Source organism: Prosopis cineraria, unplaced genomic scaffold (genome assembly GCF_029017545.1).
Source record: "Prosopis cineraria cultivar Desert tree isolate PC_DT_omini unplaced genomic scaffold, ASM2901754v1 PC1, whole genome shotgun sequence".
Classification (NCBI taxonomy): Eukaryota; Viridiplantae; Streptophyta; class Magnoliopsida; order Fabales; family Fabaceae; genus Prosopis; species Prosopis cineraria.
Genome location: NW_026555332.1, coordinates 26,772,229 through 26,789,385, shown reverse-complemented (window position 1 = coordinate 26,789,385; position 17,157 = coordinate 26,772,229).

Genomic DNA, 17,157 nt, shown 5'->3' with positions numbered 1-17,157 from the left:
AGATAACCTATACTTTGAGAGTGAGCACCCATGATAAATGATAATTTTATATATTTTTATCCTTTTAATTTAGACTTCTAAATATAATTTGAGGCTAATTGAGTTTAATTGGATATTATTTGATTTTATTGGTCAATCTTCAATTTTGAGATTTTAACAAACTAAATATTGAATTTTAATATATAAATGATATCTTTGATAATTTTGCATAGTTGTTATTTTATTTTATTTTATTTGTGCAGATTCTCTGGATTTAATTTAGAAGATATTGACAGAGATTATTTTGGATAAGAAGAATATGGGTATACTTGAAGATCAAGTCAAGAATTAAATTTTTAAAACTTTGTTCATATTTATTTTGGGTTTTTAGTATAATTTTCAATTAGGGTTATTTAGGATAGTTTTTTATATTTTATTAAATTATTAGGTTTTTTTTTTAAGAGATGCATCACTTTTTATATTTAAAGGAAGGAGCAAAGCACACACAACAACATAGGAGGCATCAGGACAAGTTTCCTTGCGCACCATCCTTAAAATGAGATCAGAATCATTTAAATTTTAATCTGGACGGTCTAGATTTAAAAAATTATTTTATATTATATTTATTAAAATAAAAATTTATAAAAATTATAAAATAATTTTTTATTTTTAATCTGGTCTATATTTAATTTAGAGGATCCAACTTAATATTAAAATTTTTATAATTAATGTATATTAATTATTCAGATGTACTCTACACAGTCTAGATTATTTTGTATTCTTGCATTATCTGATTTCACAAGTGCTTCAAGGTCGTAAGTGATGCCTCAGGTGTAACAATTGGAGGCATCCTTAGCCAAGAAGGCCACCCAATGACATTCTTTAGTGAAAACTCAATGAAGCAAGGCAAAGGAACTCAACATACTATAAGGAATTCTATGCCATTGTCTGTTCACTTGAGCATTGAAAATACTATTGTTGGACATAATGACTTGTGACATTATGTGTTAGCTTAAGTTTTGATGATGACAAATATAGATGAGTTAACTACTTTTGCCTAATTATTTTCATACATATAATGCCTGTTTGGTTAGGCAAATAATCGATTTTTTTGCTGAAAAAATTGATTAACTAAAAAAATATCCAAACACCACCTTTTGTCATTAATCGATTATTAGTGTTAAAATTAATTTTTTTAAAGCTGCATTTGTGAGTGTCTAAGGAAAAGCTGATCAAAGGCATTGGGGAAATTACAAATATTGACCCAAGAAAAAATTATAAAAAAGGCACAAAATTTAATAAAATAAAATTCATTTTAGAAACAAATTTAATAATATTAGATACAAATTTATCAATAATTTAATTTTAAAAAGTAATATTTTTTATGGTAACTTATATAACTAAAATTGATTCTAAATAAATTATCCAAACATCTTCAATTCTATTAAAATTAATTTTAAAAAAATAGTATCCAAATAGATTGCGTTATAATACAATCATTTATGATTAAAATCTACCACTTAATCAATTATGTTTATAATCTATTATACCTAATTAAAATCAAAACGGGCACATAGTAGTTAACTATGACTATAAAACAAGTGCTTTAAAGTATTTTTACTCATGTTGTTCCATATTACATGAGATTGGGAAAAATGATTTGTGTGCATCAAAGCTATTTTATACTATCATATTTTTCCTTTTCTCAAATTGATTCTATATCTAAGAGTGACTCAAAGTATCATCTTTCATAACTTGGATATATGCATATTGACACTTGGACTAACCATTTTATTCATGATATATCATTTACAAAGTTTAAGTCATCATTTGCATGCTACACTCATGATTGAAGAACATAAAGATAAAGAGAAGGATGATCCAATAAGAGCTTAAAAAGAATGAAGACATTCATACAAACTTGGATGCACCTTGGTAGCCTTGAACTTGATAGGTATAATATCATTAGGCTAGAAATATTTATGCTAAACTCATTGATTTAGATATAAAGTATTGGCTCAAGAAATCTTAAATCTAAACATGCATTTTAGCTATTAAGAGAAAGTATGACATATAGTTTTTTATAATCATGGTTTTCATCTTGGATCATATATATCTCACGAGTTTTTAAATGTTTTGATTATTAACTCCATAAAGTTTTCAAAGTTTCTCTATTCACTTAAAATGGAGTTAAATTGAAAAATTCATGAACACTTGAAGTCTAAGCTTTGAAAAGAAAATTGTGCAAAAAATCAGTTTTGACCTTTGGTCATGTTTCATGTCATATCTCTTACTACAAAGATCATTTTAATGTGAAACATATCTCATTTAAAAATAGACTCCAACATCATTTTAATGATAATTTATTTATTTAAAATGGAATTATATTAAAAAAGATATGAACTTTAAAAGTTGAGTGTTGAGATATTGATTTTGCACAGCTTTTAGTCTTGACCTTTGTACATTCTTTTGATCATATCTCAAAATATACGTTGAATTTGAGTGTGAATTACATGTTGGAGGTTTAGCTGGACATTTTGATATTCAAAAAACTATAGCCTTAGTAGAGGATAGGTTTTACTGGCCCTCCCTCAAGCAAGATGTTGCTAGGATCCAAGTTCAATGTCACACATGTTGGAAATTGTGCCCTAGGGCCAATCATTGTACAATAAACATTGTTATTTAACGAATTTCTCTTTTGTTATCATATTAATTGCATGTTCACTATGATAACTGTATCCTTGGACAAACTATAGTGATTATCCTAAATGTCCCTAGTCGGTCATCTATGAGGGATCATAGATGAAACAAGACTAGTTTGACTTTGATTAATTATAAGTCATAGGCACTTGAAAGAGTACAAGGTGCTAGACTGACCCGCAATGAGAAAGCTGCATGGTATAAGTCATAAGCTTATCTTATATGTAACCATATCACTAAGCCTTTTAACCTAAGATCATCATTGATTCTTACATGATGACTATCGAACTTTGACCTAGTCAAAAATCACCTTTGACTAAGTGATCATAAAGGCTATGATTGAATTTAGTGATATTCATGCAGAAGAATATGAGTGGTCAAGATGGAATTTGTCCCTCATGTTAATTGAGAGATGTTACTGGGCCTCTGGATGAGTAAGACTGAGAAAATGTATGACCATACTACGATGGAAAGAGTTTTTCCATTGTTATGTCAATCCACTCAGAGATCAAGAAAGTAATAGTTAGGTAAAGGAGAATGACAATTCCATGTCTCACACTTGATTGAAATATCACGTGACAAAAGAGATGTGATACGATTACATGATAGGTTACATCGAATCATCGATCTACATATGAATTGGGTAGTTGCAATGTATTGCTAGAGGCCACTTGTGACTTGTAGGCATAGCATAATTAGCTACTGCCAACTTCATGTGAGCCTATAGGGTCGTACATAAGAATAGCCTAGCTCAAGCTATAATGTTCAAGTTCATTGAATCTGTAATGTGTCTAGATTCATTAAATGTAATGCTTTTCTAGGGTGAACGAATTATATATATATATATATATTTGAATATTTATTTGATAAATATTTATATATATTTATATAAAATATAAAATTCAAAATATAATTATATATATTTGAAATATATATATATATATATGATATATGAAATTAAATATATATATAATATACATAAATTTTTGAAATATATGTGTGTGTATATATATATTCATATATATATATAATATGTATATGTGATATATATTATATTATATTATATTATATTATATTATATTATATTATGTTATGTTAGTTTTAAATTTAATTTTATGTGATAGATTAAATTTAAATAACTAACATGATATGAGAGAATATCATGTCAGTTATATAATTTGAATTTATGAGATAAATTTGAATTAAATATGATATCATAAATTAAATTTATGAAATAAATTTAATTAAATTTTCATGGGCTCTTCAAGTGGAAGGTGAAAACCCTAATCTACACATAATATATAGATAGGGACGTGCTTGATGGATGTATGAGAGTCAGAAAAGTCCTCATGGCAAAACACATTGAGAGGCACAAAACACCCTAGAGAAAAAGTAGTTCAACGTTTTGAGAAAATAAAAGGACATTTTCAAGCACTGGCACACAGTTTGAGTTAGAGAACTATTCATATGGATACCGGTAGAGGGAGTAGATCTACATTGTTAGCTCCTAAGATCCAATTTCTTCACATGAAGCATGAAAAGTAAAAAGTAATTGTTCTATCCACCTTGACTTAAACAAGTTTGTTCGGTTTACATCAGGATAGGGATTTAAAATTTTTAATCTTTTGTCGCACCTCCCTATCCAACAGCACATGCCATACTGCTAAGGTGAAAAAAAGAAATACAGGGTGGTATATGCCCTTACCAATTCCTAAGGCATCTTGGAAGGATATTAGTATGGACTTTGTATTAGGTTTGCCTAAGACAGTTCAAGGGCAAGATTCAGTTCTAGTTGTCATCGATCGGTTCTTAAAAATGGCTCACTTCATACCATGTAGCAAGACCACCAATGCCTCCCATCTCGCTAAGCTATTTTTTCGGGAGACTGTTCATCTTCACAGGTTACCCACTTCTATTGTTTTGGATAGGGATGTCAAATTTGTTAGTTATTTTTAGAAGACCCTTTAGAAGCTCTTTAGTACTCAATTAAAGTTCTCCTCTTCCTTTTATCCTCAAATTGATAGTCAAACTGAAGTCATTAATTATAGTTTAGGTGACTTGCTCAAGAGTCTAGTCGGTGATAAACTAGGAAATTGGGATTTGGTATTACTAGTCACAGAGTTTGCATATAATAATTCAGTCAGTTGGTCTACTCTAGTCCATTTTAAATTTTTCAATGATATAACCCCAAACAACCTATTAACCTCCTATGTATCCCTCTTATGACCTGTACATCTGAATCAGTTGAAGCTTTTGCCCATCGCCTTCACAATCTTCATGCTGAGATTAGGTGTAAGTTAGCAATGAGTAATGATGCATATAAATTAACTGTGAACACACACTGTTGTTCCAAAGAATTTGATGTTGGAGACTACGTTATGGCTCGCATAAGCCTAGAGTGATTCCTAAGAAATTCGCTCAAGAAGTTACATACTCGTGCATCTAGCCCTTTTCGCATTGCAAAAAAACTAGGGCCTAATGCTTATTTGTTAAATTTACCTCTAAATATGTCTATTAGTCCAATATTTAATGTTGAGGATTTTGTTCCTTACTGAGGTACTTTTGAGCCATCCCTTTTGTTCTCTGATGACTCTGTAGGTACACAGCCCCACCATGCCCCAATTCTATCATTGCTTATTGTTATGCCACCTACCGACACCATTGATGCTGTCATGGACGAACAGATGATTGTCACTCAAATAGGTCCTGTTCAACAATACCTTATCCATTGGAAGGGTCATTCAGATTTAGATACCATGTGGATCACTGCAGAGGAGTTTCGCACCATTGACTTCGCTTTGTTCAACAACTACCAACTATTTACCTCTCTGGTGGAGAGTTCTTTCAACTAGGAGGAAATGATGAGAATTATATTTGATTTTATTTAGGGTTTATTAAGTTTGATTTAGTATCTAGGGATTGTTATTATTTCTTTAGTTCCTTAGATTTATTTTATCTTTCAAGTATTATCTCAAATAAAATAAGATATCTAGCCTAACTAAATACCTTATCTTCATCTTTTAGATTATGATTTGATTTAGATTTAAATATTATTTTTATTATTTCTAGGGCTCTATAAATAGCCCTAGGGTTCTTCAATTGTATTCAGTTTTGGCATTTGAATAAGAGTTATACAGTTTTTCTTTTCCTCCTCCTTTCTCTCTTCTCTCTCTTCCCCTCTCCTCTTTCCTGTTTCACACACTACTAAAAAAACCACCTTTTACGTTGCTTTTTAACATCGGTTAAGCAAAAATCCATTGTAAAAAAAAGGCGGTGGCAATTTTATAAATAAGGCAAAGAGTTTTAACATCAATTATATGAATAACTGACATTAAAAGTATATTCCATGTTGGTTATTCAAATAACCAACATTAAAAAGCTTAAAAAATAAAAAAGGGGGAAATTTGAAAAGGGGATCAAAAAGAACTTAATATGAGACAAAGGCAATGGATGGAATTCCTAGAAGATTACAACTTTGAGTTTAAGTACTATCTAGGGAAAGTCAATGTCATGGTTGATGCTTTGAGTTGGAAGTCATTACATGTGGCTGGATTAATAGTTCAAGAACACCAGTTGTTGTTGTCTTTGCTAGAAGTGCAGCTTGAGGCATCAAATTATACTCTGAATACAATTCATTCAACTATGATTTCCACTGTGTTTGGCAAAGAAATACAGGAAGCTCAGTTGCAAGATATAGAAGAGGGTCGTATTACCTTATTTTGATTCAGTGATGATGGGCTCATCCTGTATAAAGACTGAATCTATATACCTGTGAATGAAGAGATTAGAAGGAGGCTGTTTGAAGAAGCTCACCGAAGTAGATATAAGATACATCCAGGTGTGACTAAGATGTACGATGATATGAAGAAGCATTGGTGGTGGCAAGGTATGAAGAAGGATGTTACTAGGTTTGTGAGCTAGTGTCTCACATGTCAAAAGGTGAAGATTGAGCATCAGAGACCGCCTAGGACACTATAATCTCTAGAGATTTTGCAATGGAAGTAGGATAGTATTTCAATAGACTTCATGTCTGGTCCACCAAGAACTCAGGCAGGGTATGATTCTGTGTGGGCTATTATGCATCGATTGGCAAAGTTGGTGCACTTCTTACCAGTTAAGACCACTTACAATGTAGAAAAGTATGCAAAAGAGGATTACCTGCTCTGAGCAGTGGTATGGTGGGCCCTATTCCTTGTGACTAGAAGTCTTGGTCTGAGCGTAGAGATTACTCCGCTAGGTGGAACCAAGAATGCATTGCATAAGCATGGCGAGATTAATGAGCAACGAAAGAGTAGCTTCACTTAGTAGTGGTATGACTACCTTTGAGTTGTTAGAGTTTGAGTTGCTAACTAGGATGCATAAATGATTGTGTGTTGAATTATGATGTGAAACTTGCTTATATATATATGTATATGATGTTGCATCTCACTGAGAGTGCCCTTGTAAAGGGTATGTGGGTAGGTCTAAGTGCTATTCAAGCAAGTTTGTGTTATTATGTAACTTGTTCCACTTGTATATATTTGAATTGATGTGATGATTATGTATTGATTGTGAATTGTGTTGTTATATGAGAACTTGACATAAATGGTGAGGCGGAGCCCCATTTGAAAGAGTCGAGTATGTTGTAATTCCTGACTATATGGTGAGGTGGAGCCCCATATGTAAGAGTCGAAGGGTTGAAAGTGGAACAAGTCTAGTTATATATGTGAATATGTGTTGTATATTTTTCCTCATATAAATTCATAATTGTGTAATGTGGCATTGAGAGGCCAAAATAGGAAAATGATGTGATATATATGATATGAGGTATTAATCAAGTGTATGTGTTTCTTTTGGACTTAGTTTAAGGCTCGAAGTAGTCTAATAGGACAATAAATGAGAATTGAACACTTAGGGTGTAAGTTTTTAAAAGAAAAGTGACTTTTTGCATCTGAGTATCCAATTTTAGATTAGACCATTAGATTTAGTCCAAACTTATTTCATTAGCTAGTATATGTTATAAGCTTCGTGTGGGCATTTGAATCACTCCAATCAAACGTCAGATGTGGAAACAGCGCGCGGCAGAAGTTCATCTTCCGTGCTATCATATGACAAAAGAAATTGCTGTCATATATGCCATGGTGCACGATGTGCCTGCCATGGTGCACGATGTGCCTGCCACAGCACATGACACAATCAGAAACAGAGCATGTCGCTTTGTACCGCATACCATAGTGCATGGCCCATTTTTAGAGTAGAGTGTTGTGTCTTATTTAGTCTTGTGAATGTGTTTACACTTCCATTAACCCTCTTATTTGAATATATGTTTTTAAAAGTCGGGGTCCTGCGATTTGAAAATAAATAAAAGAGCTATAACTTTAATTTTGATTTATTGATTGTGTGATTGGGGATGGTAAAGCCCGGCTTGAGCTGGGACTTTACATCCTTCCTCTTTCTCCATTGTTGGGTGTTACTTTAAGTGGGTTCTTTGAGTTGTATTTTCTTCTTCAGTAGATTCCAAGTAAGTCTCATTGTTATTTTTTTTTATTGATTTATGAAAATTATAGTAGATGGATTTGAATTATTGTCTTCATATTTTTATTTTTGTTCTTTGTAATTTTTTTATTTTTCCTTTTTTTGATATGTTATTTATGTTAAGGGGAGAAATTAAAATTCTTTTCTTTTTTGTTGAGTTTTGAATAAAATGAAATTTATACTTTATAGGAAGAATTAAATTTATTGTGATAAATTTTATTATGTAATTTTGATAGTTAAGGTTTTAGAATTATTATGTTTCCAATAGATATTTTTAATTGTTGCTGGATAGAATTTTGTGATTATTAAAATTTTTGGATGTCCTATTTTAAGGAACAAATTTATAGGTTTTAAGTTCTGGATGTTAAAAAAATAAATTTTTTTTAAAAATTAACTTTTAACAAGGGTTATTTGAAAACCGTTGTTAAAAATAGTTTTAACCATGGTTATTTCAAATAACTATTTTTTAAAAAATTTTCAATTGATTTTTGCAAACTTTCCACATCGATTAGTTATATAACTAACGTGAAAGGTAATTTTTGACATCGATTAAATAACCAACGCTAAAAGTTTACTTTTTACTTTCCTTTTTTTTTTACTTTTTCTTTTTAACCGACGTTAAATGTCCAAAATAATTGTTGTTAAATTTCCTTCCTACAATAGTGACATCACCTTGTAGAGTGTTTATGAAGATGTGTTGATAAGGATCAGAGTTATGACACAGTTGATCCATTCTTGAGGGGAAGCATGACGGAAGAGTGCTTAAAGGTATACACATATATTGCATTGAAATGTGTAAATAAAAATGGGAATGAATAGCCATCCATGGGAGACGTGACGTCACTACTACAGAAATGGGTATATATGACGGGCCTTATTGGACAGTTATAGTTATAATTATAACTGTCCAATAAATTAAAATATTGGACGGTTCAATAAATAACCGTCCAATATAATTAATATATTGGACAGTTATTTTTAGAACCGTCCAATATGTGTTTGAATTTTTTCAGTTCCCTCTTTTTTTAGACTTTATTGGATGGTTATTATGAATAACCGTCCAATAAAGATGTTGAATATTGGACGGTTAAAATATTAACTATCCAATATGTGCTTTATTTCATCAGCTTCCGCCTCCCCTTTTGCATTTTTCCAGATCTGATTCTTTTGGTTTCCATCTCGACTCTCTCCTCTTCTTGTCTCCTCTCCTCTCATTTCGGCCATTAATATCTTCCAAGCTCTCTCTTGCTCTCCCACCGCTCTGCCATTGAAGATTCGTCTCCCACCACCGAAGATCTTGTCTCTCCTCGTGCTCTACTCTCTCACGCATAAGTGGTCTCATTTTTCTCCTCTCATTTCTTCTAAATTTCTTGCTCTCTGAAATGATTTAACTTAATTTTTGTATTTCATTGTTGCATGGATTACTAATTCTTGATTAGGCTTTTGTTTTGTTAGATTAGATTATATTGATTTTGGGTGTTATTGGTGTCGCACGTAAGCTGTTCGGTAAAATGCTTCATAGAAAAAAATGAGCTTTGGCAAGGACCCACATAAAATTTAAGTTATGGGTCACTTGAAAATGCATGTTAGACTAATAATATATGATTGGAAGAAAGCTATATTTAGTTTTTATTTTTATCCGAATTTATTATCTATTTTTTATGTATTTTTTGTTTGAACAATATTTAACTAGTTTGAGTAAAAAAATTTATCGTTTAGTTCTTTGATTGATGATTGAGTAGTATATGAAGTTTCATAGTGATTGGAATTGTATATGAGTACTTTTAGCTTACTCGAAATTGTTACTTATGTGTAATTTGTAGTTTTAAATAACATGTGATATTGTTGTTTTTGATGATGATGATAATGTGATTAGAATGAGGGCAAAATGCCTAGAAAAATTTTATTTTTATGCCGTTATGCTGCCGAATTTTTGTTTGAAATTCATAGTTTGGCATTTTAAGGCCCTTTTGTTTAACTCTTTTTTTAAATTAAAAGGCAATTTTTTTATACAAGAAATTTTTTTTATTTGTTTTGAATAGGGGTAGAAAATTTCAATGAAATCATTTTTTATAAATTAATGACATATAATTTTTATAATAGTTGGGCCTATATATTAATGTTAATATTGAAATATATATATATATATATATATATTAGTTATTATTATAAGTAAAAAATGATTTTTATGATTATAACTAACATAAAATAATTCTTAATTTTTTATAAATTATAAATAAAAGAATTCACTTGTTGGCAAGTTTTCACTTAAGATAAAATACTTATAATTAATTTAATATAATTGTAAGTATTATCTTAAATTTAATTATCTTAGAGAGGATGATGTGTGTGTGTGTGTGTGTGTGTGAAAGCATGTGGCTCATGATTGATAGAGTTAGTAATTAATATATTCATTAAACTAACTCTTTCAATATGATTGAGTCACTAATATAATTTTTCTCAATAATTCTTATTAGATTGAAAGAGATTATAGACAAGAAATGGATGTTTGCAAATAGAGTCATAAAAGAATATGTCGATGGGGTGAAAGAGTTCATTAGATTCACACTAGAGCATGAGGCAGACCATAATAGTATTGTATGCCCTTGTGTGAAATGTGGCCTCTTGAAATGGGTTAGTGCGAGCAAGTTGGAAGATCATTTAGTGTGTTTTGGAATTGATCATACTTATACATGTTGGCATAAGCATGGTGAGTCGAGGGATACGACTGATAAAAGCCATGAGTATAGCAATACATACATGTCACATAATTTCAAAACAAGTATAAACGACGATGATCGTGTTAAAGTGATGACTAATGTTGTTGAAGAGGAACTTTGAGATTGTCCAGAAATACTAGAGAGGTTAAGAAATGATGCAGAGACACCTTTATACACCAATTGCACAGAATTCTCAAAATTGACCGCTGTGTTGGGATTGTTCAACTTGAAAGCAAGAGGCGAGTTGACTAATACGATCTTCACAAAATTTATTTCACTTATTCATGAAATGTTACCGAAGGGTAATAAGCTTCCAACCCGAACATACGATGTAAAACAAGTGTTGCGATCTGTGGGCATGAGTTATGAGAAGATACATGCTTGCCCCAATGATTGCGCTTTGTTTTGGAATGAATATGCATCATTAACTGAGTGTCCTAAATGTAATGCATCACGTTATAAGGATAATGCAAAGAGTCCAGAGAAGGTGGTATAGTACTTTTCCATTGTGCTAAAGTTTAAACACTTGTATAGCAGTGTAGTAGATTCAAAAAATTTGACATGGCATGCAAATGAGAGAATTAGAGATGGTATGCTAAGGCATCCTGCTGACTCTATGCAATAGGAAAAGGTTTATCGAGAGTACCCAGACTTTGTAAAAGATTTTAGAAACCTACATCTCGCACTAGCTACCGATGGAATGAATCCACATGGCATGCAAAGCAGTACCCATAGTACATGGCCAGTAATGTTAATCATTTATAATCTACCTCCATGGCTATGTATGAAGCGCAAGTATTTGATGATGTCCTTATTAATTTCTGGGCCAAAACAACCAGGAAATGATATAGACATATACTTGGCTCCTTTAATTGAAGATTTGAAGCTATTGTGGGGGACAGGGGTCGAAGTGTATGATGCGTACAGGAAGGAAACATTTAATTTGAAAGCCATGTTGTTTGGCACAATCAATGACTTTCCAGCGTACGGTAATTTGTCTGGGAATAATATCAAAGGGAAACTTGGATGCCCTATTTGTGAAGATAGCACACAGTCGGTGAGATTAGAACATGGTATGAAAAATGTCTACATGGTAGATGGTTGCCTCAACAACATTATTATTGAAGATTAAAAAAATCTTTTGATGGTAATCCAGAAGAAGGTGGGCCACCTCCATTTTTATCCGGTGATCAGTTGTTTGAAAAGGTTAAGGATTTGGATATTGAATTTGGAAAACCTCTTGCGAGGCATATTAGCACAAGTGGGTAGAAAAAAAGATCTATTTTCTTTGATTTGCCATATTAGATGACCTTAGATGTGCGGCATTTTCTTGATATAATGCACATTGAAAAAAAATGTGTGTGAAAGTATTATTGGTACGTTACTACAAATTTCAGGAAAGACCAAAGATGGCATAAAAGCGAGGCTAGACATGGTTTCTATGGGTATAAGGGAAGACTTGGCATCGAAGGAGAATGAAAGTCGTACATTTCTTTATCCAGCAGCTCACACATTGTCCAAAAAAGAAAAAAGGTCATTATGTGAGTTTCTTGGTGCAATTAAAGTTCCAAAGGGTTACTTTTCCAATGTGAAGAATCTTGTGTCAATGAAAGAGTTGAAGTTGAAAAGTTTAAAATCTCATGACTGTCATGTCTTGATGGAAAATTTTCTTCCAGTAGCCATACGTTCTATTTTACCTAATAGGGTGCATAATGCGATAATGAAACTGTGTTTCCTTTTCAAGTCAATTTGTAGCAAAGTGATCAACCCTCACAAATTGCCAAGGTTACAAGGCCGAATTATAAGGACATTATGTGAACTTGAAATGTATTTACCGCCTGCATTTTTTAATATAATGGTTCACCTTACTATTCACTTAGTTAAGGAGGTAGAAATGTGTGGCTTGGCTTATTTGAGATGGATGTACCCGATTAAATGTAACATAAAGGTACTAAAAGGGTATGTGAAAAATCAAAGTAGACCTAAAGGTTGCATTGTTGAAAGGTACATTAGTGAAGAGGCTGTTGAATTTTGTAGTATTTGAGAGATGGAAAATATGTTGGGATCCCAGTAGATAGACATATGGGAAGAGAAGATGGGGAAGAAATGAAGGGAGTCAAATTAGTCACTATCTTAGAAACACATTAAGAGCAAGCACACCTATATGTGTTACACAACTCTAAAGATGTTGACGAGTACGCAGACAAGCACAAGTTTGACATTAGGAAGGATAATCCTGGAAGAACTGAAACTTGGTATGAGAAGGAACATAATAAACACTTCACAGGTTGGTTAAAAAAGCATGTTTCTGACAAGTACAATTTCAATCATAATTCTATTTCTGAAAGAGTAAAATGGTTGGCGAGAGGTCCAAACATACAAGTTGTCTCTTATAACAGCTATGTAATCAATGGATACACATTCTACATTAAAGAGCTGGATGATCGAAGCACAATGCAGAACAGTGGTGTAACTTTTATAGCTGAAGCGATGCATATTTCCAGTGTGAAAGATAAAAATTCTATATATGCATCAATGTCATATTTTGGAGTGATTGAAAACATATGGGAGTTGGACTATGTTAAGTTTAAAGTTCCAATCTTTGGTTGTAATTGGGTTGATTATAAAAGTGGCCTTCAAATTGATACGTCATTTGGGTTCATACAGGTGAATCTTACAAGGCATGAAAATAAAGATGAGCCTTTTATTTTAACATCACAGGCTAAAAAAGTGTTCTATATTCCTGATCCTGCAAAACAAAATTGGTCCATTGTTTTATTGTCAAACAAAACAATTGGAGAGATGATTGATGTTGTTGAGGATGATCCATTTAAGGGGACTGCGCTTGAAAACAATCTCATTGAAGATGGTGCCAACTATATAAGACATGATCACAATGAAGGTATTTGGATCTCAAAAAGGGGTAAATGAATGAAAGAGAAGATTATGAAATTAAATCGAGCTATCAAGGTAGAAAAAATTTAAAAGATGAGGAAAAGAAAAACATTAACTTAATCTTGTGGTGATCAATTTTCTTAATTACTATTCATGTTTTGTTTGTGCCTTGTGCGTTTTAATTTACTTAATTACTATTTGTGTTTTATTTGTGCTTTGTGCATTTTAATTTTCTTAATTACTATTTCTATTTTATCTTTTAACTATTTCATTACAGGTAAATGGCTCCCAAAATACGACCTAAGAGACCTGGTGACCCCACTCCGACCAATAACCTATTTGATAATCCTCCCAATGCCACCAGTTTACCCCTTGACTCGCCAACTGACCCACTTCTTGACCTGCTGACGGGTGATCATCCCTCTGCATCCACTAGTCAGCCTATGGCTAAAAATGCTCAAGAAACTATGGTCATATTGATTAGAAAAGCCTTGGTATTGATGGGTGAAGTTAATCGAAGACGGTTGGCTGGATAAAAATATTCTCTTCAATGGAATTCAAAGGGTCAACCAATTAGGACCAACAAGCATAAATTCTCCAGCTATATTGGGGCTGTGACCAGAGAGCATTTAGGATTATCAATTAATAGTTGGCATGATGTAGATTCAGCCTCCATGGATTTCATATGGGAACAAGTTGAGGTAATATATATGTATTTATAATATTAATTGATTTATTATATTATCATGTTAATTTTCTAACTTATATCTTAAATTTGTTTATTGAGTAGTTGGCATTTGAGATTGACGCCAGTTGAAGGCATTTTGTCATAGAAGTAGCATGTAAGGCACATCACGCCTTCCGATATTTTGTAGGATCAAAATATATTACTCATGCCGATGACCATATTAGTCCTACAGTCCCTGAGTTGATAAGACCCATTGTCAAACAAGAGCATTGGGATGCTTTTGTTGCTAGGCGCCTTGACAAATCATTCTTGGTAAGGATCATAATATTTTGTATAATAATTTTATATGAATTGATCACTAAAATCATGGTACTTTTTATTTTTTTAGGAACTGAGCCAGAAGAATAAAGATTTAAAGGAAAAAAATCTTTTTCCCTTCCTAAAAGGGCGCTTAGGGTATTTAAGGACCAAGCAACAAGTGGTATGTTTTGAATTTATTAATTGATATGCAATATGTGATGTCACTAATATATTTTAATGCATAGATTGACGAAGAGGGCACACCAGAGAGCTCTATATCATGAGCCAGACTCTTTATATTAGGTCGGATTGATAAAGATGGCAACTATGTGGGTGAACATGTTCGAGAACTTGCTGAAAAAGTTGTGAGTATTTTCATTCTCAACTTTGAATAACATACTAATAATTGCTATTTTAATAACTTGTGTATTTCAAATTATGATGAATAGAGTGTCATCTCAGAAGAAGTTTCTAAAGGCAAACTTCCCCAAGATGAAGATGTCTTAGAAAAGGCATTGGGAAATCATGATCACCTGGGTCATGTTAGAGGTGTTGGCATGATGGTTTCAAGGAAACAAATAGTGGGGGGAAAAAGACTCCAAAAGATGTGCCTTCTTTAGCTGAATTTAATGCTCTAAAACAACAAGTAGAAGCGCAACAAAAAATGATTGAGGCACTGCTTAGGGCTAATGATTCTAGGAAGTCGCCCTTTGAGCACATAAGTCCCAGCAAGATAGATAGTTGTACTGTGGCCCAGCCATCTGGTCAAATTCCTGAGGTATATATTATTTTTATTCCTTAACTTTGGTTGACCATTATTTTATTAAATTATACTTATTTTTATTTAGGGCGAGCATGATTGCTTTTTTGTGGCAAATAGCCCTGGTAGACACAAAGTAGCAAGAGGCCATGTGTTTAATATCCCTAGGGAAAATACCATACACAATGTGCCGATGCTTGCAGACTATTTGTGAGGGTTGATTCTTGAACCCATTGATGCCAACTACCCGTTGCCCATTCCAACCTTAGATGCATTTACTATTGGAGAAGTAAGCGGCAACTTTATTGCATGGCCCAGGGTTTGCTTCTGTGTAGAAGATGAAGCACAAAATCGATAGGTATGCTAGTTACCTTTTTATGTATATGTCACATAATTGGTCTCTAACTATATAATTGGTGCACAATCTAAGGGGAAGGGCATCACTAGACAATCAGGCCAATTATCCAAGGTTGAGATAGCCGTGCCAAACCAATTGCCAAAAACCTACCAGAGTGCACTTGAGGCATATGCAAAGTTGTTTGCTGATTCTATAGTGCTTATCAGCTTTGACTAGAGCATGTATGGCAGAGAACAACACGATATGATTAGGGTTGAAATGGTTAACGAAGTCCTCAAGCAAGTTTCGATTAGCCAAAATGTGGTTCATTTTTATATGAGGTACATATTGTTTATATGACTTTTTATTATATTTTAAACTTAATATAATATAATAATTTGTTTATTTTTTTCATTTAGGTACCTATATGAAAATTTTATTGTCCCTGGTGATCTTTCATCAAAAGAACTTTGAGGCAAAAAACCCTACTGTGGGACGTTATTTCTGGTACCTTATGTATAAGGGTGAGTTCAGTGGTATCCTAATTTATTTAATTTATCTTGTCATTTTAAGTTTCATAACATATGTTTTCAAATTGTTTTAAGAGCCACTGGATGCTAATCAGCATTATGCCGGCTGCTGTTAAAACTGCAAAGTTTTACTACTTGGATTCTACAAGTGGGCAACTAGATAATAGGCCAGATATGATGAAATTATTTAATTTGTAAGTTTATATTTTGATTAACATTTCTATATTTTTCATTTTAAATTTCTAGTTTTAGCTTATTTTCTTTCTTATCAGGACCGTGGTGCTTTATCGCACTGAAAAGAACTTGCCTATACCATTAAGGTACAAGTCATATGATCTAGCCTACCCTAATTGAAAGATAATAAAGGTACTTCTCACTACTAATTTTAACAATCAATTTTAGTTTTCTAATTAATCCAATAACATGTTTATTGGTTTTTCTATGCAGTGCCCACGACAAATAGCATATAGCGAGGACTGTGGATATTGCGTCATGAGATTTCTTAAAGACATCATCACTCATGGGATGACTCTAATCCCCTCTGCGGTATGTATGTTATTTACATTAAATTATATATGATTATGAATTTTAATTTGTTGAAATAATTAACTTTATTGTCATATTACATTATTGCAGTATTATCCCGATTCATATTGTGAAGAATTCGGGGATCGCCACATCAATAAAGTTATTGAGGAATGGTGTAAGTACATTTTTCAGCTCTGGGCCAAAAA